We start from the raw sequence: 26424 nt of genomic DNA, 5'->3' as shown, positions 1-26424 counted from the left end.
AGAGAATACCAGGCTAGCCAGAGCTACATAGCAAGAACCTGTCTAAAAATAAATGAATAAATAAATAGACAAGAAAAAAATATAACCAGTAGGTTTGTTGTTGTTGTTGTTGTTGTTGTTGTTGTTGGTGGTGGTGGTGGTGGTGGTGGTGGTGGTGGTGGTGGTGGTGGTATCTGTTTGTCTTTAGCAACATCAGCACAGTCAGTGTTACATGTCTGTCACTACAGAAGGCATCCTCAGGGCTGACAAAATGACTCAGAGGATAAATGCATATCACCAGATTCCATGATGGGAGCAGAGCTGGCTGCCCAGGCTTCTCCAGTCTCCACACATACACAGTGGCATGTGTGCACCCTCACATATGCATAGGTACAGTGCACACACAATAAATAATAATAATAATAATAATAATTATAATAATACAATAGTTAATGTAGATAAGGAACCTTCATCTCTAGCTACTTACCCCCCTCTGTAGGACTCAGGCAAGTGCCTAAGTACCATCTCAGCACGGCATCTCTTACAGAAGCAGTCATGCAACTCCACCCTTGCTCCCTAAGGTGAGCTTTCTCCTGGAGGCTGTGGGAAGACTTTGAAGCACTCAAGCCACCATTCTCCCAACATGCTCAGTAATATCTGAATGCAGGAAAACCAACCTGAGCTTTGGAATAAGGCCCTGTTACGTAAGTGGGAAAATGGGATAGCACCTATCAGCTCTTTAGCACGTAGATGGATCCTTAGCATAGAACAGGCTCAGGGAAACTTCCAGCGTCTTCTCCAACAGTGCTTTAAAATGTGTTCCTGTGACTTGGGAAGATGTGGAGTGCTATTCAAAATGAGAGGCCAGAAGAGGGCTAGGGTGCAGTTCTAGTTATGGTATGGATCCATTCACCACCTCAGTTCCCTTTTGCGCTCCAGGGGAGTGTTCTAGATCCAGGGCGGCCAGCCTTTTCAGTAGAAGACGGAATCTCCAGGTTGTGTAGGTTACACAGCTACTTTACTCACCACTGTGATAGAACACCGGGTAGAAACAAGTTAGAAAATATTTATTCTAGATCACTGGTCAGAAGACATGGCCCATCACAGTGGGGAAGGCACGGCGGCAGGATCAGGTCTGAGCCTGTAGTAGTGGGAGCACAGTTCAGCCAGAACTAGACAGCTGAAGCGGGAAATGGGGCCGAGCTACAACCCTGTGTTCTGGCCCACAACAACCTGTTCCCTCCAGCTAGGCCCTGCCTTCTAAAGGTTCTACAACCTCCCAAAAGAGTGCTACCAACTAGGGGCCAAGTCTAAACCTGGGAGCCTCTGGGACACATTTCACACCTACACCACAACACAGGTTGTTCATCCACTCGACTCCATTACATGGCTGTCTTCTAAAGCATTGTGAGCTATGTACAGCCTCGTGCTGATGTGGCTTCATCTTCAGACACAGGCAACAGCCTGCGTTAGTCATGCCAACCAGTTTGGCCGTCCCAGGCCTCAGTGGCCTCCAAAATTCCTCCAAACTGTCCCTTCAGCTGACAATTAGCTCCTTCGATAGCACACATTCGATTCATTTGAATGTGAGTCTGAATATAGTAACACCAGCAGTTTAGGTATTATTTTAGATATCATTTCCCTCCAGTGATTCATTGAGTTTTGACAGCATTTGTTGAGAGCCTAACATATGCCAGGTGCTGTTCTTGCTACTGGAGAACTGTAAATCGATTTAATCAACAGTTGACTAAACCCTAAACATCAGATTGCTCACAGCCTAAAAAAAGAGTGGTCATCAGCAAATATCATGATCTCCTGTTTAAGACCAGCGTTCGACTTCAGGTCAGGGCTGGAAGGACTGCTCAGTGCTTAAGAGCTCTTACCTCTTTTCCAGATCTGAGTTTTTTGTTCCCAACACCCAACACAACCTCTTCTAACTCTAGATCCAGGGGGATCCAACACTGTCCACTGGTCCCCATGGTTCCACATGGTTCCACTCAACATGTACATAGAGACACATGCAATGTGAATAAGGAAAAGAACACAAGTCACACTACATTCTTATTTCAGATGCTAACAGGTTCCAGGACACAGCGACATAACGTGTAAGAAGTGTAGCAAGCCGGATGGACTGTCACAAATGCACTCCAGGAGATTTGATGGGCCTGGCTTTTCATGGCCCCTGCTCAGGCCACGGCTGGATTGTACTGGAGGCCTGGACAGTGGCCATCAGTGGTAAAGGTCAGGCCTTGCTCAGCTGCAGAGAAAGTGTAGTTTATGACAGAGCGTGCAGCAGGAACTTCCAGTCAGGAACGTGATACACAAGGTTCCACATGAACAGGAAGCATCAGGAAGCTCATTCCCAACAGAGCAACTAAGTTGTTCCGCCTTTCCTAGCGAGGCAGGTAAATGGTGGGGGAGGTACTTGGACCACAAGCAAATTTCAGTGCCAAAGTAATATTGTGTAAATACATCTTTCACGTATTTATTTCTGATACATCACCACAGATTGATATATCCTCTCCATGAAACCTGCAGCAAAATTGAAGTTGGATGGTTCAGCGGGCTGATCTTAGGGAAATCCTGAGCTGCCACCCAGAGACATCGGAGGTGACAAGGTAGGTCACCTTGTTACGTTCAACTCAGATTATGATTAGCATATTGTATACCTAGACTTGAGTGTGTGTCTCTGCTGCACATATGTCTGACTTTCTGTGTGTATGTGTGCGTTTGTGTGTGTACATGCATGTATGTGTGTGTTTGTGTGTGTATGTGTACGTGTGTGTATGTGTGTGTACATGTGAGTATGTATGTGTACATGCATATGTATATATGTATGTGTATGTGTGTGTACTTGCATGTGTGTATATGTGTGTATGTGTACATGCATGTGTGTGTCTTGTAACTGCTAGGCAAGCACTCTCCCCATTGAGCTCAGGCCCCAGATTTTTTCTGTATTTACAGACTTACAGAAGCTGTAGTTTTACCTAAGATTTTCATTGCACAGATAATGGATGTTTAAATAATACAGGGGTTACCCGGGGCAGTGAATAGAAGACCCAAGAGTGCATCCTGCATCTCCTGATGTCAGATATCAAGCTGTGAACCATAGAAGAACTCTGTTCCACTCTGACATCCAGAGTATCACACTCAAAACATGTATGACCATTTCTTTTTAAAAAGTGTTCTCTGGGACCGCCTCCCTCTCGCCCCCAGATAGACTGTGAGCTCCGTGTGAAGTCTGAGCTGTCATCTGGTGAACTAGTCCCATGCTGTCCTCACATGTCCCAAATAAAAGCATGATTCTGACACACCTCCCTTTGAAGGTCCCCGTTTCTAACGGTGCTTTTCATAAGTGACTATAAAGAACCTGTGACTCTGCCTTTCTTTGGGAAAGAAATTTAAATGTGCAGACAGCAAGCCCCAAATCTGTCAAAAAATTTTAAATTATATTTAAAACTCATGTTCTCCATGAGTTCTTCCCAAACGAAATGCCCATAACCTTGATCCAACACTAAGGTACACTTCAGTAACAGATTCAGACACTCACTCCATCGTTCTAGAAAATTTGAAAAAATAAAACTATTCCAGGGTTAAGGAGAGGGCTCATTCAGTAACGCGCTCATCCCACAAACAAGCAGGAGGACCTGCAGTGCCCGTGGTGGTGGTGTTTTGTTTTGTTTCTAAAGCTGAGCATGCCTGTAACCCGAGCGCAGGAAAGCAGAGACAGGGAAATCCCTGACCCTGTGTCAAAAGGAAAGAAAAAGAGGCAGTGACACCTGAGGAACAAGGTTGTCCCCTGACCTCACCCCGCCCCACACATAAACAGAGCCATTGAGGGGAGGTGATACTTACCTGCTTTTTTCCAAATCTAGGAGGGTAAGGACGAAGGCCCATGTGTAGGGCATAGGCTGACAGATTTATCTACATGTTAAGACAGTATCTATTTGAATGTTGGAAGTGTGATGGGATACAGCAGAAATGTCAAAACCAAATGGTCCAAAATGGAAATCAGACTTTAAAAACTCACATTTCCAACTCAATTTTAGAAACGCCTCAGCCCATGAAGCTCGGCCCATCTGGGTTCATCCTCCCACTATTCCTCCCTGTAAACATCCTTCAGATGTATTCGTTTCCATCAAAGCGACCCTTGGAATTCATGTTTTTTCCATGGTAGATGGAGAAGATGGTGTCTGGGGACAAGGACCAGAAGGCAGGTCACAGGTTCCCAAGACCCACCCCTCTCTGTCCTAGGGAACCTCACCACAGCTGGATGACAGAGTCAAAGACCTTTGAAAACTACAGATCTCCCTTGGGCCTGGTCTCTCCCAGCTTGAATTGGTTCCCAATGTGGTTTCCTCTCTTTCTTCTCCAAGAGGCGGCATCTGTAAGGACGAGTCGGAGGCAGAGACCAACTGCTCATCTCAGCGAGTTCTCCGCCTTACTCCGATGACTGAGTGGATGGGGAGATTGCTCCTAATTAAATCACGTCATAAAAAAAAAAAGACACCATTTTCCATCTGAATGCGCCCTGCAGTTCTCACGGTGGGTAATTTGTTGTTTTAATAAGCTGGAGGTTGAATTCCAAGGTTGTAGCCACTGATGCTGCACCGAAACAGCCGTGGTGTTCTGGCAGTGTGCTCGCTCCTGGGAAGGTTCCCGGGGAAGCTAGCTGGCAAGTGGCAAGTCCTTACACAAACTCTGCTTGCTGGAGACCTGGGGAGCCAACTAGTGTTTCTCAACATGCTGTAGAAGGTCAACCTGGGCCAAGGAGGTAAACGAAAGCCTAATTGCTAACGGAAAAGCTGAAATGAGACGTGAAGGTAGTGATCCTGCCTCCTTGTGTCTGGGCAGAAGTGTCCCATCTCCCAGCCTCGTTCAGTTCTGGGTGAGGGCGGCTGAAGGGGCCACAGTGCTTGGAGTATAGGAAGTGTCCTCATCAGTTCTAGCACAAAGCAGCTTGGGGGACCTTGGTCAAAGGACAGGGTGGCTACTCTCATCTGTGGAGATGGCCATAACTCCCACGTCTCAGGAAGGTGAAGTGACAATCAGAGGAGGTAGTTAGGGGCTGACAGACAAAGCTGAAGTTCTCCCCTCTCCACGTCTGAGGAGGAAGAGGGCAGAGGTCGTAAGAGTAACGTGGGCATACTTCTGGACTCTGTGTACCTCTACATTCAGGAGTACGGTTTATGGCTGATATGGATAGAAACAGACACTACAGCCTGAGGACTTTTATTGACTGGGAACTGAGCAGTTGTGATAGGAGTGAACAAACAGGGCCATCCTTCTATGGGGTGCCAGCTTTGTGTTCTTGGCCTGGCCCTGCTCTGGATTCTGTCCAGACTTCCTGAACCCTTTTCTCATGGTCCCTTGGGCTGCCTGTACTGAGGCCCTTCCATTACTCTTTTTTAGCAACAGTGAACAGCATTTCGACCCTTTCGTATTCCCTGAGACACTAGAAAAGGTTGTACATTGGCTTGCTACCTTCTGCTCTCTGCCATCCTCCCCCCCAAGTTTCCACATCAGCTTGGCTTCAGGTAAAATTCCACTGAAGTCTTCCACGATAAGCACAGACTCTAATTGTATTGATTCTACAGGGACCGTGCTTATGAACCTGGCATCATTAGTCTCTTGGTCCCTGTGATTACCTGATGATCAGGAATCTGCTCTGTAGGCACAGGGTCCCCACGGGAGGCTGATGGGCCAGGGCCAGCCCTCTGTTGTGAGGCATACTTGCATCCTCTTAGAAAATAGAAATCTGTGGCTCGAATCAGTGTGCTCCCCTGGGGCTCAGCACCTCATGGCCCATCCTTTTGTTGGCACTCAGAGGCAGCAGCTGTTAAGGTTTGTTTTCCTTCTGTTGGGAACAAGCTTCTCCTTGCTACAGCTTCCCAGAGGCCCATCGCCACACAAGCAGCCAGGGCGCAGTCTCAGCTCTGTTAGCTTGCTCTCCTGCGCATTTCCTGTTTCTTCCCTCCTCTCCCCTCTCATCCTCCCTCCATCCTTTCTCTCCAAGCACTTGCCCTTTCTGTATCTCACCTTTCCTCTCAGCTCAGCGGCTGTTGGTCGGGCATGCTAACAGTAGGTAACAGCCCCTAAGAGTGACATGGCCTCTGTTCTCAAAGCCACAGCCCTCAGCCCAGCAGAAACCAGTCTTACGTCATCACATTCCCCATCCTACATGGGGGTCTGAAAATCTAGAGATTGCTATGGTAATGACAGATGTTAAATAAAATTAGAGGGAGTGTTGGGGGCCTGAAGAGGTGGCTCAGTGGTTAAGAGCACTTGCTGCTCTTCCAGAGGACGTGACTTCAGTTCCCAGCAGCCGTGTTCATTGGTTCAAGCTCCAGGGAATCCAGTGACCATGTCTAGCCTCCTACAGCGTGCATACAGTCACAGACATAGATAAACATAATAATACATTAAAAGGAAGGTTATGGTTAAAGTGGGTGGGGACGATAAGGAAGGCAAATGAAGGGCTTGCTGTGGGACATGAGACAGCCAAACTGCCCGGGAAAAGGAAGGACAGGGCTCTGGGGTAGCAGAGATGAAATATAGATTTTAAAAGATGTTAACACAGGAACACCAGAGGGGAGTGTTTGCTAGCCCTGGAGGTTTAGACATGTCCAGCCATTGAGCTAGTCAAGGCATATTAAAATTAGTGTGTTTTTGTGTGTTTGTGTGTGTGTTTGTGTGTGTGTATTTGTGTGTTTGTGTGTGAGTGTTTGTGTGTTTGTGTGTGTTTGTGTGTGTGTATTTGTGTGTTTGTGTGTGTGTTTGTGTGTTTATGTGTTTGTGTGTTTGTGTGTTTGTGTGTTTGTGTGTGTGTTTTTGTGTGTGTGTTTTTGTGTGTTTGTGGTTTTGTTTTTGTTGTGTGTTTGTGTGTGTTTGTGTTTGTGTATGTGTTTGTGTTTGTGTGTGTTTGTGTTTTTGTGTGTGTGTGTTTTTGTGTGTTTGTGTGTGTGTTTGTGTGTGTGTATTTGTGTTTGTGTGTGTGTGTATTTGTGTGTTTGTGTGTGTGTTTGTGTGTGTATTTGTGTGTTTGTGTGTGTGTGTTTTTGTGTGTGTTTGTGTGTTTGTGTGTGTGTTTGTGTGTTTGTGTGTGTGTTTGTGTGTTTGTGTGTGTGTGTATTTGTGTGTGTGTGTGTGTGTGTGTGTGTGTGTGTGTGTGTGTGTGTGTCTTTCATCCGAGAATGAAGAGCTCTCAGGCAAGCACAGTGCGTGTGACCTGCCAGGAGCCACAGAGGATTAACCAGTTCACCACTACAGTGTGGGCCACCACATCTGGCAAGTAAGATGATTAATCTCGACTGTCAGTGGATGAGATTAGATTTACCAGGGAAACAGACCTCTGCAAGAGTCTGTGGAGGGTTATCTGTTAGGTTAGCTGAGGCGGAAGACCAACCCTAAGTGTGGGCGGCCCTATCCTCTGGGCTGTGCTCCTAGATTGAATAAGACGGAGGCCGAGCTGAGCATCGCTTTCGTCCGCTTCCTGACTGCAGAGTCATGTGACCAGCCACGTTCCTGCTACCAAGGCTTCCCCACCATGATGGACGCCACAATAAAACTGCAGCAAAATAAACCCGTACAGTGTACTCGTTAGGCATGTTACCATAGCAATAAACAAATAACCAATATAGCCAGGCACGACGGCGCACGCCTTTAATTCAGGATTCAGAAGGCAGAGGCAGGTAGATGTCCGAACTGAAAGTCAGCCTGATTGACATAGTGAATCCCAGGTCAGCCAGGGCTGCAGAGTAGGACCTGTCTTAAAGCCAATGAAGACATTGGCAAGGGAGCTCCTGCGAGTCCACGGGCTCCTCCTTCTGCTCCACTGAAGGCCATGGAGGCCTGAGAAGGAGCTAAAGGCACTTTCTCCAGAGTTACCATTCCTCTAGCCAAAGAACCCTCTCTGAATTTCTTCCACTCAGTCGTACCTATTCAGAGCCAGTGGTGGTGTGGCCTTACAGTCTCTTTTTGAGTTTCTGGGACCCCGGCTGGCCTAAGTGTGGGGATGCTTCTGCTCCTCTGATAGGAGAGTCTGAGTAGCACGTGTAGCTGGCTACCCTGCGGTGGTGCCCGAGAGCTGGTAGAGCTAAGTCAAATCTCACGTTCCCTGCTTCACACCACCTCCCTCAGCCTAGACCTGGGCTGGCTCCTCCTGTTTGTCTTCTCCCTTGTCTCAGAAACAATGAGGCACCGTGGGTCTGCTGTGTGTTGTGGATGGACAGGAAGTGGTGGCCTTGAGTAGGGGATGCTTGCTAAGAGGAGCAGTGGAGCGCAGAGGCAGCACCAGCCGCTCAGCTGGAAGCCCTGGAGTCTGTGCCAGCAACAGTCCATCTGCTTATTCACGGAACTGGACATAATAAATCCAGCTGTTTGCTAATGTTGCAAATGGGCCTTTTGCTAGGGCTGTTGAGGTCAAACTGAGTAATAGGCTGTGTCCAGAGCCCGGTAATGGCCATCTATTAGCTTCTGTAGGAGCACTCATGTTAGGAAAATCACATCTTGTGTGGCTCTGCAGCTGAAGGAATGGCTTGTTAAAAATTTCCACTCAGGCAGCCTAGAGAGCTCAGGGTTTATATACCAAAGACTAGGAGTGTTTACTGGAAAAGCAGAAACCCTCACAAGCTCAGTGGAGGCCAGTGACCTACCTTATGAGAACCCCTTGTGAAAGTTAACCTCAGTGGACCGGCACAGCAGCAGAGTGACAGTGGGGATGACGGAGGGGGACGCAGCCTGCCCGTGTTCTCTCGGTGTGGTGTCGAGGGATGGACTGTAATTTCCTGTGAGGTCACACGAAGAGCAAGAGCAGACTTCTAAGTCTCTGGGCCAGAAGCCACTCAGCAGCTCCGCTATGACAGGAATCACCAGACTCACTCTTGGCTTGAGATGTAGCTCTTCCCACCAAGAGGTGTCGTATCAACCTGTGGGCATCATGTGGTAGATCAGGGTGCAGGGAAGTGCTGTCAGTTGCAGGGTCTGAAGACTTTCCTGAAGGATTTTGGTACTGGGGAAAGAGAGTATATGAGGGCAGTGCAGGAGAGGTTCCAGAACTTTCCTAAGAAGTGACAGCAGATCTGAAGTCCGTTCACCTGTTTTTCATGTCAGTGATTGAACCGAGGGTACTGGGTATTCTTCTACTGAGCTGCACCCCCTGCTACCCCTCCTTGGCCCCCTCTCAGTCTGTAGCTGTCAGTCTTTCTGGGCCTTGTCAGGCTGTCTTTGCAATGGAAGACAGAAATCACAATCTTTCGCCAAAGCAGAGCTTCTCTCAGCCCTGATCCATTTACCATTTACCAGATTCCTTTCCAGGGACCTGCTTGTCTTCCTTGCCCTTCACAGATGTTCTCTCTGCCTACCAAATGTCTACAATTACACCTGTAATCTCACACTTGGGAGAATAAAGCAGGGCAGTTGGTTCAAGAGCAATCAGGACTACACAGTTGGACTTCATCAAAGAAACAAACGAAAAGCAACAAAACCAGACAAACACGCCCAAACCCCAAAGAGCCCTCCTGAGCCTGTCTGTCCTCTTGCTCACTTCTGATAGATTAGCAGCTGTGCTCCTTCTTTGCTCTCCTAAAAGACAAATATAGCTGCCTCCTTCCCCACAGGGTATAAAGATATAATTAGATCACTTGGTGAGCATAGTTTGACTCAGGTCTTCTAGTTGCCAACGCTCACCAGAGGCAAAGCAGAAGCCAAAGCCATGCTCTGGGATTCCCAGCCTCCAGAGCCATGGACCTACAGAGGCTTCCGCTAGAGTTTGAACATGTAAGAGGTAGCACCTACTGGGAGGAAGTTAAGTCATTGGAGATATGCCTTTGATGGGCATATTGGAACCCTAGCCCTCTCCATCCTCTTTACCTCCAGGCCAACATAAAGGAAGCGGTGAGTTCTACCCCTCCACATTCCCAACACAGCTCAAGATGTTCTTCTGCCAAAGTCCTACCACACACTGAGCCTTCTAAAGCTGTGAACAGAAACCGCTCCTTTGTCTCAGGTAGTTTATCATAGTCAGGGAAAGCCAACACACACTTTTCTTTTTTAAGATGTACGTGTGCATGCGCGTAGGTGTGTGCATCTGTGTGAGTACAGGCACCCTGTGTCTGTGTGCATAGGCCCAGTTTAGGTGGCTTTTCTATTGTAATCCACTTTATTAACTTATTTTTTGAAACAGGACCTCTCACTGAACCCAAGGCTTGCCAACCAGGCTATACTGGCCAGCCAGTAATCCCCCAGGATTACTGTCTTCCCTCCAGGTTTTCAGATTACAGATGTCACTGCCTCATACCTGGGTTTTTATGGGTGCTAGGAGCTCAAGCTCAGATTCCTGTCTTTGTGCCGTAGGCACTTTGCCCACTGAGCCATCTCCCCAGCCTTAACTTCACTTTATAAACCATCCAGCCCTGCATATTCTGCTGTAGCAATAGAAATGCGCTCAGCTAGTTCCCAAAATATAGGCGTGATTATCATCCTCCCAACTCACGAGAGTGGATACCTATTGTCTTCTTAGCTTATCCTGGGAGAGAGAATAGGAAGTGTCTGTTGAGGGCCCAACCTTGTCTCTGGTGAAGCAGCCGACCTCCCAGCCCAAGTCAGAACATTTCTTCGTCCTCCTATGATTTGCCTGTGGCACGTTCTCTGTCACTCATGGACCAGTGTTGTTAAATCACCGTCTGCAAACAGCTTGCCTCTCAGTGGTAGAGCACTTCAAGCCCTTCCCAATCAGAGGACTGTCATGATAGTTTGGCATGATGGAGATGTGCTTGTCTTCTGTTAAGCTGAACTAACACAGGAATTTAACTAGATGAGAGGTGACCCTTGGGGTCGGCACTGCCAGCTTCCGTTGTTAATCACACCCTTTAGTGTCCTCACTTTTTATCTATATATGGGAATGTTTCACCTGGATGTACTTGTAGGTGCACCATGTGCATGCTAGGTGCCAATGAAGGCCAGGAGAGTGCGTCAAACAGCCTTAAATTCCGAGCCGTCTCTGATATTGTCTTTTCATTTTACCTATGTAAGCATGTGTGTGTATCTGTTTGAATGTGTACCGTGTGTGTGCTGGTTTCTGCACAGGCCAAAAGAGGGCGTCAGATTCCCTGAAACTGGGGTTATAGGTGGCTGTGAGCCACTCGATGTGGATACCGGGAACCAAATATGGGTCTTTTGCCAGAGCAGTAAGTGTTCTTAACCGCTGAACCATCTCTCCAGCTCCCAAAGGCACTCATTTTAAACACCGGAGTATGGGAGCTGACTGAGGAGATGGATCATCAGTAAAGTACACATAGCTTATCAGCAGAGCGCTTGCCATGTTTGACGAGTACTGGAGTTAAATCCCCAGTACCACATAAAAAACAGACATGGCGCCTTGCTGAGGGGGAGGGTCAGGGAGGAGGGATAGGATATGCTTGGGGCTTACTAAAACCAGTCAGGCTGCCATAATCAGCTACTCGCAGGTGCCAATGACAGACCTTGCCTCAAAAAATAAGGTAGTGAATAATTGAGGAATGCTTGACATCAGCATCTGGCATAAATGCACACGCACACGCACACACACACACGCACGTCTCCTACATTATTGTGAGAAGAAAACGAATTAATACGAGATCTTCCGTTGGGTTTTATTTTCTGAGACTTGTTCTTACTGTGAAGCCCAAGCTTACTATCCTTCTGCCACACCATCTCACCCGAGTTAAGATTTTAGGTCTTAAACAGCGAGTGAGTGAGTGGTTAGTCAGCCTGGCTATAGATATTATTAATAGTACGGTATTTACAGAACTGCCTTTTCTCTCAAATTGGGGAGGTGTGTCCCGTCCCCCCCCCCACCGCTTCCCCCCCCCCCCCCCCCGCTGTTGCAGAGGTGACCTGGGTGATTCAGTAGCCGCGTATTCTGATTGGTGGACGAATCTGACAGACCAGGCGGCTGGCAAATGAGAACACACAACCAACCATTCCTTCCCGCCTTACTAGGCTTTCCATTTTAGAGTGGGGCAAAGTACTCCCTTGCTTAGGCTTAAAGCCAAAGGCGCCTTCTGCATCCAGCTGGAACCAAGGACTTCGCAGATCACTTCCGGGGGCTGTGGGCTGCGGTTCACACTCCCGAGCCACCTCTGCGATGTTATTTATGGATTCCCACCGTAACCTGATGCTCTAGTCTAGACAAACTGTTGCGCGCATCTCTGAAAAGGCTATAATGGCTCCCATTTGGGTACACATTCAGAAAACACTTTTGTTTTGATTTAAATTGTTGGCCTTTGGGGTTCGTGCAGGTGCAACCAGAGGAGAGATCTTTGGCAGGGAGGCTTAACGAAAACCACCAGCCAGAAGAGTACCAGGGAATTACCCCCACCCCCAACACACCTGAATAGGAAGCAGTTTCAAAAGGAGAGGAGGGAAGCAGGCCAGGGAACGAGCCATCTTCCTCGGATATTATAAAACGTTCAGCCCAGCTAGCGGCTCGCAGTCTGAAGCATCTGTCACACTTCACTGACAACCAAAATGCCTTGGAGATAAGGCAATTATGAGACCCAGAATAAATGAAAGAAAACCCAATCTCTGCCGAGTAGCACTGCCATCTATTAGGAAATTATTACAGGCAGAAGCGGACTTTAATGAGATTTTAACAAAAGAAATCTAGTCCCTTTCCTCTGGGGCAGAGAGGGTTTTTTAATGATGTGAATGATTAAGTGGGTGAGAGGCCTCCCTGGGAGCAGGAATACGAGGAATAGTGTGAGCTGTGGCGCCTGCCTTGTCCAGGCAGCTCTGAGGAAGGGACCTGTGTAATACTGTCCCAGTCTAGGACGTGGCCTGGAAGGTCAGGCCAGTCTTCTGGATCCCAACTCGGTCTCAGATTGCTAACCCAACAACCCACTGGGCTGTGGGTCATTCTGAGGGCATCATAGTAGCCACAAGAGACTGGAGTCAGAGGGCATAGTGACAGCTAGACCTAAGACCTGCTTGCCTTCCATTTTCAAAGCACTGGCACTTCAGAAGACAGTGTTACTGGAGTCTAATGTTCTTGCTTCAAGAGGAGGGAAGAGAAAGTAGGTTGCCGGGAGTAGGCAGACAGATGCTCGGGGCCTCTTGCATGGGGTTGATTTTCCTGTTTTGTTCTCTTTCATCTGTTCGTGAAATGAAAGCGAACGGTGAGTCAGTAGGATCGGAGAGAGGTTCCACTATTTCAGCTGTAGTATTTCTGTTACATAGGGGTTTGCTGCACTTGAAGCATAAGCCTCTGCTTCCTCTGTGGGGGTCACTGAGGAAGGCTAGGGTGACCCAAGAATGCCTGGGCTGTCAAGAACTACTGGGCCTTTGCTGGGCAGGGCATGAGAAGACCATGGTTGAGGAAGCAGTGCCCACCAACTACAATATGTTTGTGTGTATGTAGGGGGAGACGGACCCTCAGCAGTTGGGACAGGCAGAAGCACAGAACATCTTCTAGGGGCAGAATTCCAGTCAGAAGAGCAGTGTACTATGCTGGCTGTAACCACCTGAGACAGAGGCAGACAGACTGTTAGGGTATTCAGCATCTGAGGACTGCTGACAAACGGGCAGCAAACGCAGCAGTGCTTCCCTTAACAGCCGTGGTAAAAGGATTTAGAATTGAAGACGAACTTAAAATGATGTAGAAGACAGATTTGGGGGACCCGTCTTTTGGGCAGAAAGTTGATTTTATTGGAACGTAGGGTTGTTATTATTCTTATTAGCTAATATTTATTAAGCACTGAGAGCTGTTCTAAGTGCTTTACACTTAGCACTTCTCAGTCTGTCTGTGGTGACTAATGGATGAGCAGGAAGCAGAGGACCTCGGCTTGCTGGCCTGTTCCCTGGGCTAAGCCTTGGTTGTCTTTCTTACATAGCACAGGGCCACCTGCCCTGGAATGATGCTACCCACCATGGGCATTTGCATACGGGCAGTTCCTCAGTTGAGGCTTCCTTCCCAGAGGACTCTAGACTGTGTCAAGTTCACAGAGATAACAAGGAAGGAATAAGATAACAGGAAGGAATCCCTGGGTCAGGTGCCAAGTTAGATGTGTCCTGCTTCTTGGTCAGGTATGAAGTCAACCGTTGTTTGTAGAGATGGGCTGTGATGCTCACACTGTTGTCGAGTGTATAAAAGCTGTCAAAGCCCTTGGCGGTAACAGCCACCGGAATGCCACTGTTTGCAGTGGAGAAAGTAGGAGGATGGACGATAGGAATTTGTAGACTGCTTGCCTATCATGCATGAGACCTTGGTTCAGTCTCCAGCACTATATAAACAGGGCTTGGTACTGGCATGCATCAGGAATCCCAGCACTAGCAAAGTAGAGGCAGGAGGATCAGAAGTTCAAAGTCATCCTTGGTCACATAGCAAACTCAAGGCTAGCCTGGGCTACATGAGATTCTGTCTGGGGAGGGAGAGAGGGTGATGCCTCCGATGGTTCTTGCTTATTCCAACTTTATGAAAATTATCTCACGCATGTTATCAAGTTAATTCTGACGTAATTCTGCCTTGGCAGATGGACCCCAGTACTCTTTTTTTGTTTAATTTATTTATTTCACATATGTTAGTACACTGTATCTGTCTTCAGACACACCAGAAGACGGCATCAGATCCCATCACAGATGGTTGTGAGCCACCATGTGGTTGCTGGGAATTGAGCTCAGGACCTCTGGAAGAGCAGTCAGTGCTCTTAACCGCTGACCCATCTCTCCAGATCAACCCCAGTACTCTTATGTCCCCACATTATGCTCACACTCAGGCTGTGTAGTTTGGTCTTTGTTAGCTTCGGGCTGTACTTTGGGTTCTAGGGATTTGGAGGGACCGATGCATTAATTAATGAGTCCAGAGGAAACATCTAATGATTACAAATGAGGAAACTTGCTAGATGCAAAGTAGAAGCTAATCCAGGCCTATTAAATTATCTCCAGGCACACCCAGCCACATTGGGAACAGGAAGTATAGTTCTGCCTGAGGCCCTCTCTTCCCTAAGTTCTGACAAGCCACCTTCTCTGTGGAAAGTCAGTCCTCAAGGTATTAGCACCAGAATTGCCCGGCTGTGACTCACCTTCCTAAGCGTAAGAAAGAGGAGCCTAATATTTTCTACAAGTGACTGTGGAGATGCCTTGGGGACACTCATTCCTTTATTTTGCTTTGCATAATAATACTTAATACTGTTTAAAAAACATTCTGCCAGGTGACTCTTTCCCTAGGCAGGACTTTTATGTTTCTGATTGCAGTATTTTATAAATAAATTCTACTTGACCATATTAAATTTTTTTCCTTCTATTGCAAACATTTGCCAAAGACTACTAGAATGAGGAGGAATGGGTCTGCATTCCCAGCCCTTAACAGGTCTGATTTTAAAACAGTCAGCTCACGAGGCACCTGCATGTTCTGTTTTCTGTCCAGAGCGAAGCTTCATCACAGAGGCTGGGGCTGAAGTGTGCCACTTCTCACATATGCAGTGGCTATCCCCGTGACCCTTGCTGTTGCTGTATGTCCTAGAGGATCCGACAAGGCCATCTGGCTTTTCTTGGAAGGATTTGGGGAAACCTGCTTCCCACGATTGAGGTCCAATTTTCTTGCTGCCTACCATGGTGCAGGCAGACTCTTACCTTCTGATGGTCACTTCTATCTTTAGCATGAGGCCCCTTCCCCATTCTTTGAAATTTTAGAAATTATTTTTCGCGTATGGGTGTTTTTCCTGCACATTTATCTGTGCATCAAATGAGTGCAGTGCCCTCAGAGGCCAGGAGAGGGCAATGAGTCCCCAGAACTGGAGTTACTGATGGTTGTGAACTGCCTTGTTGATGCTGGGAATCAAGTCTGGGTGCTTAGGAAGAGCAGCCACTGCTCTTAACTACTGAGCCATCCCCACGTCCGTCCCTGGCTCTCCTTCTTCTCAGAAGCCATAGACACTGAATGTTGTTATTAAATATCAAATATCCGCTGAACCCTCGTGGAAAGAGCACACCAAACCAACACCAACGTGGTTCCATGTGGTGAGATTTAATGGGGGAACGAGACAAGGGGAGGGGGCAAGAGAAAGAAGAGAAAAGAGGACAGAGGGAGCCTGCCTTTTATTTGGAATGTGACATAAGGTTCCCAGGTGGAGGTGCAAATTCAGCCAAAAGGTCTTCTGGGAATGTATGGTCATTGCCATGGCAACAGTGACCAACCAGTGTCCCTGCTAAAGGCAATTCCTGAATCCCACTCTGGCTTCCTGTCTCCTGCTGGTGACCAAGGAAAACTGAGCTACAAGGGTCTCTGATCTGCCTCCATTACCACCCACCTCCTTTCTCGTTTTTCAGGGAGACTTTACTAAAGAGCTCTGGATAGTCTGATACTTGTCATGTGGCCCAGGCTGGCCCTGAACTCCTCTCAGTTTCAAACAGCCAGAGTCAGGCTGGCCTTGACTCCCTGCTCCCAGACCTGTGTCAGAAAAATCATCTGGCCATCTCCGTGTCAAAAGAGCAACTGAGGGGCTGGGGATTTAGCTCAGTGGTAGAGCGCTTACCTAGGAAGTGCAAGGCCCTGGGTTCGGTCCCCAGCTCCGAAAAAAAGAACCAAAAAAAAAAAAAAAAAAAAAGAGCAACTGATATGGAACTTGAATAACATTTGAAAGGAAATGTCCTTTTTTTCATTACCTGGATTAGTGTTCAGCTGAATTATGAGGAAAAGAGAAGCTTGAAGGACTATTTTTTTTTAAATAATTTTGGTGGTCCCTGTCCCATTACACAACTATTCTTGGCAGCTGTGATGGGTAGAGCTATCTAGGGCTTATGGCTTTCAGCACCACCCAGGGAGACAGGAACAGAAACAGAAATGTCCTTCCCAGCTGAAGAAATAAGATAATGAGACTTAACCAACACCAACACTGTTTCTAATGATCCCCAGCCCTAGAACAGCACCTGGGACAAAGCAGCCCTCACCCAGGTACAATACCTTGAGTAAATGGCTGCACCAATCACAGCCCATTTGTCAATGTTTGTTGTTGCTTTTGAGTCAGGGTCCCTCTGTGTAACCCAAACTCACCATCCTCCTGCCTTGGGCTTGGGAGGGCTAGCATTGCAGGTGTTCACCACTGGGCCTGTCTAGCCAACTCACACAGCATACAGTGAGGGGTATATAGAGCCCTTAAACTCCATATTCCTTGCCATGGCCAATTCTATATGTCAACCCAGCTGGATTATGATATCCAGTTGTTCAAATAAATACTAGCCTAGATGTTGGAGTGAGGGATTTCAACAAGTGGGGCTCAGAATGAAGCAAATCTGTAGCATGGGTAGGCCTTGTTCAATCAGGGAACTAGGTTTGGGACCGTGAAAGACAGCGTGGTTCTCAGTTGAGCTAAAGCTAGAAGCCCTGGTGACCCTGAAGGGGCATTAGGATCTTTGCCTGCTCCCAGTCACCAGGCCCCTGTCACTAGCCACAGCCCCCCATAGACTTATGGCCATCAGTGATGTAAGGGCTACACCCCAAGCCCTTCCACATGTAAAGGATGTAAACTGTTGTCAAGTAGGCTGAAGACAGATCTCCATTTTAATGAGGTACCTAGAGGTCTGGAGGGCTGAGTCAATAAGCCTTCCTTCCCAGACACTCCTCAGGCCTACCCTGAGAAGTGGGGTACAGTTTTACACATCCACTTTCTGCCATGACACATCCAAATGCCATAAAACCATGGACTGCCTCTTTTCATCATGATCTGCCATGGGGAGCCATGGAGAAGGCCTTTGCCTACAGAGCTGGCATCTAATCTTCCATAGAAGGCCCCTCTGCACTACCAACCAAGCAGACCACTATGCCTGCTGCCATCAAGCCAAGGACTACCACCCTGGGACCAGCCAGGGCCCCCACTTATCCCACCAATCCCAGGCTAGATACAACCCACAGGACCCCACTCCATTCTCTGCTCTTCTGAAGCTTCCAGCAGTGCCTGGGTGTTCAAGAGCCTGAGAACCAGACAGGCCTGGCCGTGTCACAGGCCCAGGACCCCCAAGCCAGCTCTGGCTGTCCCACACCTCAGACTGCGTTTTTCTTACCCTCGGAAATTTGTCCCAGGGACTCCCTTAAGGGCCCAATACCAGACCAATGACAACCACATTGGGGTAAGCACAGTCAACTCTTGAGTCCTGCCTTCCCAAGCAACAATGCCCTGTGGTGGAGCAGACGTAGGACCCATAACCCTACAACTAGGGTCTAAAAGAAAAGCTTTGATGCCTCTTGGGGAAAGGGGGAGGACCATTCAGAAACCTTACATTCAGAATTCCAACAACAACCTTGCCTGGGCCTCCAGACTCATTCCTCTACTTCTTCCTCTTCTTCCTCTCCCTCCTCTTCCTCCCACAACACTATTACATGCATCTTATACCCTATTGGCTCTGTCTCCTTGGAAAACCTCGGGTAATATACCAACTTTAAAGAAGTTAAAATGGCTTCAGGAAGGTTGAAATGTGTAAAAAAGAAAAAAAGCAAAGCACTGAACAGCATAGATTGGTTCTAAAAAATGTCCTTTCCCTTGAATTTAAGGAGGTCGCCCTTCTCAGAGAGGTTTTGTGAGCAACACATGGACAATGAGGTAGACAGTGATGTCTCCAGCAACAAGGCAAATGCCCACTGGTTACTTGTGGAGAGGCACTTGAGGAGGTTGTGGTTTTTAATTTTCAGAGCAGCTTTGCTTTGTAGCTTGAACTAGAATGACACCTGCTGTCTTAGTTATGGTTTTATTGCTGTGAAGAGACACCATGACCAAGGTAACTCTTATAAATGAAAACATTTAATTGGGGCTGGCTTACAGGTTCAGAGGTTTGGTCCATTATCACCAAGGTGGGAGCATGGCAGCATCCAGGCAGACATGGTGCAGGAGGAGCTGAGAGTTCTACATCTTGATCCAAAGGCAACCAGGAGAAGACTACCTTCTGCAGGCAGCTAGGAGGAAGAGGAGGCTGTCTTCCACTGGGCAGAGCTTCAGCACTAGAAGTCCTCAAAGCCCACACACACAGTGACCTACACACTTCCTCCAAAGGTCACACCTCCTAATAGTGCCACTTCCCATGGACCAAGCATATTCAGACCACCACACTATGTTTCCTGCCTCTTAGGTGTTGGGATTTTATAGACATGTTCCATCGCACCCAGATCCTGCTGGGTAATTATGATAGATTGTAGCCAGGCCAAGACAGATCTGTGGTGCCAGCAACTGGAAGACCGAGGCAGGAGAATCCTTTGAGCTCAGGAGTTCAGGACCAATCCAGGTAATATAGGGAGACCATGTATCTTAAGAAGTCAAACAAGTAAATTTCTCCATTATAATCAGAGGACCAGGTTCAGTAGTACATTGGCCTGTAATCTCACTATTCTGGAACTGGGGCAGGAAGAGTTCAAGTTTAGGCTGTCTTGGACAATGAAGTGAGACCCTCTCTCAAAATAAAGGCAAGTAGAGCTGGTGCTCAGGAGTGTAGCTCTCCTAGTGTGCATGAGGCCCTGAGTTCAACATCCAGTACTGAAAATGATAATCAAGTATACCTTGATTACTATCAAGCAGCAAGTATAGCTGCTGCCAGAGCCAGCCTCAATCCAAGCTTGCCCCAAGAGGTGGCCTTATGATCATCCTGCCTGAGACCTGAAAGGGCAGATCATGGGGTCACCTCAGTCATCGTCTCCCCTCTCTTTCTAGTGTTCTCCTCGGTTTAGGAAATTTCTCCTGTATCTCTTCTCCTGCCTCAAATCCAGAATTCACAATGCCAGTGAAGGTGGATAAGCCACACCCATGCTAAGGCATACTCACTGACACCTTCACCTGTCCCCCAGACTTGAAGTCCTGAGCAGAGTCTTCCAGCCCCACAGCCCCACCCAGGGCAAAGCCAACCCATGTCTTCAATCGTACTTCCATGAATGCTGTGTTAAACCTGGATCAGCAGGTTTAATGCAGGGCAGGTGTTGTTTGCCCCAGTGACAGTACTAGTAGTCACCTGGTCTTGGGCTGACAAGGGTAAGGCAATCTGGCAGAGAAAACCCTACCACTTAGCTTCTTGGTCTTCCTTACTGGCCAAACCACCCAGAGTCAGACCAGCCAACATATCTATGAAAGCTGCCTGCCTACCTGTTCCTGTGTGGGAGTGCGGTACAAAGCCCTTGTTAGGAGTCTTGGAGCTCAGCCTTGTCAATCATCTCACGCTGTCCTAAGATGACTAGTAAGATTTGCAAGGCAAAATAAATTCCTTTAGCAAATACTTGTCAAAATCAATGATCTGCTGCCTTGAGATGTTCTTGGTACAGAACAGGCAAAATTGTGTACACAGCTGGGCAGGGTGACTCACGCCTCTAATCCTAGCGCTCAGGAGGGAAGGCTTGCTCACCACAAGATCTAGGCTATCCTGGACTACATAGTGACCTCCAGGACACAGTCCTCAGAGTAAGTTCCTGCTTAAAACAACCCGTAATAAAAACTAAAGGAAAAAAAAAAACATGCGCATGTTGTGATTTCAAGGGATCACTGTACATTACAACTTTGTGAGAGTTAGAAGCTGAGCGGACAGAGGTGGTGCATCTCTGGCCATCTGGCAAAGACAGGGGAGGCCCTGTGGACAAGGGAGAGAACACAGAAAACACGAAACTCAAGGCAAACTGAAACGGAAGTAAAACTTTCAGATTTTAACCTTATAAAAATTTGAGTGTTTTGTTTTAGTTACTTATTTTTTTTAATTTTCTGTGTTCAAGATATTTTAAAGAAGTGGAAACTTAAGGGTTCTTTGGGAAGTCAGTTGTGTCAGATGGTGTTTTGCTGGGGCAGACTCATGAAGAAACTTTTCACAGAAGTAGACATAGGTGAAAGGATGTTCTGCTAAAGCAAGTGTGTGAAAGGGCAGGTGATGAAGGATTCTTTGCTAATGACACACACGTATTGATCCGCCTTACATTGCGTAGTTGAGCTCTGTTTGTCAGGACTCCATATAGAGAAGTGCACCAAAAAACTTGTGGTGGTGGACTGTGGCTTCTTGCCTCTTCCTTGGACTGGCAGAGTGATGTCAGCTGAGACACATTCACGTGGAGTTTTCCTAACTCAGACTCATGTGCTGAGGCAAGACACGTGCTGAGACAAGAACTATGGAGGACACGTGATGTGTCATGGGAGTATAAATAGGACTCAACAGACTGTGAGGGAGGCTTGCTGGTAGAGTCTGTGTCCTTGCTGAGAGAGAGGCACAGCAGGCAGAGAATTTCTCCTGGCATCCCTGCTGGTCCGAATCCCTCCTGCTGACTTGTGCTGATTTGGCTGAGGGCTGGCTGTTCTTGCTAGGCCTTGCCATCACTGCTGCTGTCCCAACTCTACCAAAATGGATGCCGGTATATCAGTGAAGTATTTTCAAGTGGATCAAGCTGCTGCTGCTGACCTGTGACCTGAACGGCCAATTTTCTGACAATGAAGATGGGATTTGCTCCAAAGAACTCACTCTTTCTTTCTGTCCTTCCTTCTTTCTTCCTTCCTTTCTTTTTTCCTTCTTTCTTTCTTTCTTTCTCTCTTTCTTTCTTTCTTTCTCTTTCTTCCTTCCTTTCTTTTTTCCTTCCTTCCTTCTTTCTTTCTTTCTTTCTTTCCTTCCTTCCTTCCTTCTTTCTTTCTTTCTTTCTTTCTTTCTTTCTTTCCTTCCTTCCTTCCTTCTTTCTCTCTTTCTTCCTTCCTTTCTGTTTTCCTTCCTTCTTTCTTTTTTTATCATCTTTAATCTTTCCTCACAGTCCAGTTGCTATCCCTCTACTGTTCCGCCTTCTGACAGTTTCCCATTTATTGCCCATCTCTCCGTAGCATCTTACTCTCCTCACCTCGGCCATTGTGAGTCTGTGTAAACCGTCATCTACTGCAAACAGAGGCTTCTCTCATGAGTCCTAAGAGGTGCATTAATCTGCTCCACGTAGGTCCGGTCTCTCACCTAACCAGGGATTCGCTGTTTTGGCTTGACTGGCTGGCCAACAAGCCCCTAGCATCTGCTTGTCTGCCTCCGGTTGCCGTGGCAATAGCTGCTTACACCATGCCTGCTTCCGTGCGACTGCTGGAGGAGATTCACACTCAGATCCTCACTTTGCCCAGTAAACTGCCTTCTCGCTGCTGGAGAAATATTAACACGCCTCCACAGCCCCACTACTTAGCTCATTCTCAACGATGCTCAAAGGCTTCTACCCTTTGCCCTACTTCCTTCCCGGTACATCAATGAGGAGTTTTAAGGGAGAGGTTCCTACACTGTGCAGAAGCAAGAAAAGGCCGTGATGCTGAGATGGGGAGAGAGACGTTCAGAAAGTGTGCAGGGCAAGAGGGGGAGGCAGCTCAGGCAGACCCAGAGCTGGAGAGCCCTTCAGGAAATCTGGATGTTTCTGGAAGCAGAGAGAAGATCCATGGCTTATATGTTTTAAGGCAGTGATTAACCCACACAGCCAGGGAACTGCAGCTGGGTGCATACCTACCTCCCATTTACCCACAGCCCGAGAGCTGCAGTTGGCTAAGCACCTCCCTCTCCATTGCTTGTTGGTGACCTGTAGGACTCAGACTGACAATCAAACTGGGTCAAACCAGAAGGCCTGAAGTGTGAAGGATGCTCCGTGGGATCGGTGGCAGTCTCTGAGACTGTCATCTGAGGTCACTGAAGAACAACTGCCTCACTGACTTGTCCCTGGGAATTTCAATGGGAGATGACATAGTCCACTGTAAATGCCCATCAGAACCAGGGAGATGGCTCGCTGTGCAGATGTGAGGACTAAGAGTCTTCAGAGTCCAATAAAAGCCAGATGTTTGGGGTAGTGAGCGGGAGACAGAATCCCAGGGGCAAACTGGCCAAATTAGTGAGCTCTGTTCAGCAGTCGAATGCATGCTTGTTGGGGACCTGCCGTTCCCTGGCAGCTTGTCTCCTTTGATCCTGAGTAAAATCCTTTGCGACTCTACTGTTTTCTTCTTTTGTTTTCCTCCTCCCTGCCAACTCTACTGATTTCATGTGCATAAGTTCTTTGAACAAGATGCCAAGACCCTGGAAACCCCTGGTCTAGACAGAGATGACCAGTAACCTAGGTAGTTATTGGAAATCCACCTAGAATATACTTACTGATTCTTCTGCACCTGTTTCAAAAGCATCTCACTCTGTCTAGCCAGTTAGTCTTACTACCCCCGCCATAGCTCACAGCATAAGGCTTAGACCTGTACCTCTGCCGTCGTCTCCTGCTCATCTCTGAGCTGCCCGCACAGAAATCATCTCAACTCGCTTACTGATCAACTACTGCAAACTGGTTAGACTGCTGTGAGTTGCGTAGAAATTGTTCTTCAAAACAACATTATGGGTGAGATAGCAGCTTCATTTTATGAATGAGGGGAATGAAACAGAAAGTTAAGATAATCGCCGAATTTATATAACCACTAAATAGAAAGAAAATCTTATCCCTGGTCTGATTTCAAAACCCATGTCCACTTTGCATTACATCTCTGTTTGGCCCATATACTTTCCTAGGCATGACCATTCTCTCTCTCTTTTTTTTAAAGATAAATTTGTTTATTTATTTATATTTATATGAGTACACTGTCGCTGTCTCCCAACACACCAGAAGAGGGCATCGAATCCTTTTACAGATGGTTGTGAGCCACTATGTGGTTGCTGGGAGTTGAACTCAGGACCTCTGGAAGAGCAACCTCTGGAAGTGCTCTTAACCAAGTGTCATCTCTCCAGCCCCAACCCTTCTTGTCATTAAGCCACTGCCATACTTAAATCTCTGTGATTTGAGAGTTGGGACTGCAGAAGCCTAATTCTGTGCTGGCAGCTGGCTCTCTGTGGGACACTGTTACTAGGGATGTTAGAGGTCCTGAAGAAGGAAAGAGACTTCCCGTCTGAAGTTCCTATTGAGCCCCACTCCATGGGCAGCTGTGGTTCATGCCCCACTTGGAGGTGCTTTGCCCCCTTCCCTCCTTCCACTCAGCCAGCCGATGACCCTTTTTAAAGCTCTGGGTTCCACACCTCCCTAGCTCCTCCTCCCAAGTCCCTTGTGTCTAGGCTTTGCTTCTCAGGACTGTTCTTCTCGTCCAAGATGGTCCCAATCTCTTCCTTTTGATACCCGTGCCTGTATGTGTGAGGGTCAACCATCGTCAGTGCTTTAGATTGAGAGAGGCCAACATGAAGTGGGAACTTAAGGGCTCTTCGGAAAGTCAGTTGTGTCGAACGGTGTTTTGCTGGGGGGCAAATACGGGAAGGAGTGTTCTGAAGCAGACATAGTTGAAAGACTAAGGCAGATTTGTGAAGGAACGTTTAACTGAAGCAGACACAGGAAACAGGATGTTCTGCTAAAGCAAGCATGTGAAAAGACACACGATAAAGGATTCTTTGCTGACGACATGTATGTATTGGTCTGCCTTACATTGCGTAGTTGAGCTGCAGTTGTTGGGACTCCATAGAGAGAAACGCACAAAAAAAACAAAAAAAAAACAAAAAAAAAACCTGTGGTAGTGTGCTGCAGTTTCTTGCCACCTCTGTGGACTTGGGCTCATTGGCAGAATGATGTCAGCTGAGACAGATGCATGAGGCAAGACACAAGGCGAGGCAAGATACATGGAGGACACGTGATGTTTACAGGGTATAAATAGAACTCGACAGGCAGTGAGGGAGGCTGAGCTTGGCTTGCTTATTGGCTGTGCAATGGTTGTGGGTCTCATGTCTTCACTGATCTTCACTTTGCTGAGAGAGGTGCAGCTGAGAACTTCTCCTGGCATCCCTCTGGTTCTCTCCTGCTGACTTGTGCTGAGGCTGAGGCCTGGCTGTCTCTGTTAGTGGTGTCACTGCTGTTGCTGAACTGAACTGCTGATGTATCCATGAAGTGTTTTCGAGTGGATTGAGCTGCCATTGCTGATCTGTGAACTGAACTGAAGATTTCTGGACAACATAGATGGGAGTTGCTCCAAAGAACCATTTCTTTTTTTTTTTAATTTATTCATTTATTATATATAAGTACACTGTAGCTGCCTTTAGATACACCAGAAGAGGGCATCAGATCTCTTTACAGATGGTTGTGAGCCACCATGTGGTTGCTGGGAATTGAACTCAGGACCTCTGGAAGAGCAGTCAGGTGCTCTTAACCGCTGAGCCATCTCTCCAGCCCCAAAGAACCATTTCTAAGCAGGTCCACTTCCCCCACATCCTTTTTTTCCACTCTGGTGGGTGGTGGGGTAAAAGGGAGGTTAAAGTATTTAAGAACCATCATTAAAAGTAGCCTTTGAAAATATTAAAGTTACACCTAAGAGATTCATAGAGCACACCTCTGGGTGGGTTCTATGAGGACACTTCCAAAGAAGATTGACAAGTGGAGACAGTAAGGGAGGGAGAAGAACCTACTCCGACTGTGGGTCGCACCATTCAATGGCTGGGGGTTGCGACAAATCAAAAGCCAAACAGAAGGATGCCAGTCTTCATGCCCGGACTCCAAGGTTCCTGAACACAACACAACAGGTTCTGCTGCCATTGCCCTGAACATGTGATCCAGACGAGTGGTTCTGCAGTAGGCTTCCAGGCAACCACATTGTTGGCCTGGGACTCTGGGACTTCTGTCTGCCTGGATTGAGCTGCTTCCGGGGTGGGTATTTTCTGACTGCAGCATGCAGACAGCCATAGGTGGATTACTCAGTCTCTGATCATGGGAAGCCATGTAGTATACCTTCTATGAGTGTGCATGTTCTCCTGGCTCTGCTGCAGAAAGCCTGGCACCAACAGGTGCTTCTTCCTGCTGCTACTCTACCAATACCTCAGCCATTTCCACTCTTTTAGGCATTTAGTTGGGAACTTTATATCCCATTAAAAAGTCTGGGAAGCTGTTGCCAGGAGAGAATAACCCCAGGAATAAAGTGAATCTGAGGGATGTAGGGAGAAAATCCACTACACCTGAAGCTACTCTGTTCAGAGCCCTAGCAGCCAGAGTCCCCAGCTGTTGGGAACACTGGCTGCTAACACCAACTGCATCATCTGGGAAGTGCCTTTAGAGGTATGGACCAACCTTCCTTCCTCAAGTGAACTTCATACTTCAGGAGCGGCCAAGCACCTGTGTTATGTTTGGGTAGGGACTGTCTCTCAGAGGCTAGAGTGTTGAAGCTTGGTTCCTAGCTGGTGGTGCTGTTTAGAAGGTTCTGGAAACTTTAGATCAGCGGTCCTCAACCTGTGGGTTGTGGCTGCTTTAGGGATCTCATCTCAGCTGTTCTGCATAACAGATATTTACATTACTATTCATAGCAGTCGCAGAAGAAAGAATTTTATGGCTGGGGCTCACCATAGCATGAGGGTCGAAACATTAGGAAGGTTGAGAATCACAGCTCTAGGAGATAGGTTCTAGAAGGAGGAAGATCACTGGGGCTGCCTTTGAAAGTGATACCCATTCCCAGAGTCTTAGTTTGTGTTTTGTTTTGTTTTGTTTTGTTTTGTTTTTTTCCAGAGCTGGGGACCGAA

General features: G+C 47.5%; 1 long non-coding RNA gene across 2 annotated transcripts; it reads left to right on the top strand.

Annotated features, from left to right (window-relative positions):
• Window positions 1–163: 163 nt before the first annotated feature.
• Window positions 164–26424, top strand: LOC120096359 (uncharacterized). 2 transcript variants are annotated; one of them, XR_005492774.2, is made up of 3 exons: window positions 164–2384; window positions 2488–2597; window positions 4356–26424. It is a non-coding gene; the product is annotated as an uncharacterized LOC120096359 (long non-coding RNA). The 2 variants fall into 2 exon arrangements; XR_010057154.1 differs by having other exon boundaries at window positions 164–2597.

This window comes from Rattus norvegicus, chromosome 13, assembly GCF_036323735.1.
Source record: "Rattus norvegicus strain BN/NHsdMcwi chromosome 13, GRCr8, whole genome shotgun sequence".
Classification (NCBI taxonomy): Eukaryota; Metazoa; Chordata; class Mammalia; order Rodentia; family Muridae; genus Rattus; species Rattus norvegicus.
The sequence above is the reverse complement of the archived record's forward strand: the minus strand, read 5'-3'. Positions and strand labels throughout refer to the sequence as shown.